Here is a 1,492-nt window from a genome sequence, read left to right as displayed (position 1 = left end):
CATCCACTAAGTCACCTATGGCAGCCTTATGTACTTAACCGCATGAACTGCCCCCTGCCTGAACCCAGGCCTCGGGAGGAGATTAGTGTGTTCTATAAATCAAAACTAAGATTAACTATAAAATCACTTAAATGTTTTAATTAATCCCCTTTTCCTGCAGAAACTGTTTCTGCGTAACTTGGATTATCCGTACTTCAAAAGAACTTCATTTCTTTACAGGATGTTAAAATACCAGCTTTGAAAACAGCATTTTTAAGCATTTGTTATCGGTAGTGGAATGAGTTTCCCTCTGGGGCAGGTAAGGGGGCAGTTCTCGGTCACAAAACCTGGAGGCAGGGCTACTTCAGAAGAATGTCTTAAAATTAAAAACCCGTGCATAACCGTCCAAAGAATCTGAAGCCACGTTGCAGTCCTACTGCCATAATGCTCAGGGCTGGGAAGTTATTCCGCTCTACAAATGGCATCTTCGGGGAGCTGTGGTGTAACCTGTCAGAATAAATCACAGCTGCAGCTCCCCCATCAGCCTCACGTGGTGCTTTCACCGTCCCCCCCAACAGCCTCACCGCCCACAAGCTGGGCTTTAAAGTTGGTAATGGCAGGCTGTAGTCTCCGTCCAGGGCACTAAAATGCTATGCAACACCAAATGGCTGCTTCTTCCCACACACAGGCATTGTTCCTTTACAGTGAATGTCCCAGCTTTATCTCATCCGGACATTAGCCAGGAAACCTGGTGGTTAGAGTTTACCTAGGGCTTGTCACCATTTTGTTTTTCCTTTGAATAAGTAGCGGATGGGTCCTGCTTACAACCCAGGACTGGACTTGTTCCTTTATCTTTCGGGTGTGAAATATAAATCATGTTTTTATGATTTTTTTGTAAATCTTTACTCTTTTTACACCTTGTTTTTGTAAGCTGAAGTTTCTTATTAAAAAAACAAAAAAAGAAATTCCAGTGGGCTATGTCGTTATTCTTGCATACTTTAATAAACATCTAGAGAGGGGTACAGAAGAAAATTCCATGTGCAATGGCTCCACATCCTTGAGAAAACTATTCTCACTGTGCCTTGTAGAAGGAATGTGGAAAATACATTCTCCCTCTCGCACTTAAAAGCTTCTCCCCCCCTCTTTGTCACCGATTCAAGCGTGATGGCTGGCTTTGAAGTGCGAGCAGCAGCTCTGCCGAGAAGGGAGCCGAGGAGAACAGGACATAGTCCTGGGAATGTGTTGGGATTTGCAATGGCTGAACACCTCTCTTCCAGTCCTGCTGTGCGGGGGGCCGAGCTCTTCTCCCTTCCAGCTCCGTCTCTTTCCTAGGTCAGCAGTTAAGCAGAGTTAGACGAGGTTGGTTCCAGGCCAGGCTACCGGCGCAGGACGATGTGAGGTGGCTCCGTAGGCACCGAGCGCCTCAGGCCTTCACCCCCGCGGGGCTTGGTCCCTCTGGCGCCTCGTTATCCTGTATTTGATCACCTTGCCTGGTGACAGCCCCGTGGTGGGG

General features: G+C 47.3%; 1 protein-coding gene across 1 annotated transcript in view; it reads left to right on the top strand.

Moving 5' to 3' along the window:
• LOC118452225 (trithorax group protein osa-like) overlaps positions 1 to 1,492 on the top strand; it is an 18,805-nt gene that overhangs the window by 5,940 nt on the left and 11,373 nt on the right. The gene's annotated exons all lie outside the window — the stretch shown is intronic.

This window comes from Egretta garzetta, unplaced genomic scaffold (assembly GCF_000687185.1).
Source record: "Egretta garzetta isolate BGI_Z169 unplaced genomic scaffold, ASM68718v1 scaffold105, whole genome shotgun sequence".
Taxonomy (NCBI): Eukaryota; Metazoa; Chordata; class Aves; order Pelecaniformes; family Ardeidae; genus Egretta; species Egretta garzetta.
The sequence above is the reverse complement of the archived record's forward strand: the minus strand, read 5'-3'. Positions and strand labels throughout refer to the sequence as shown.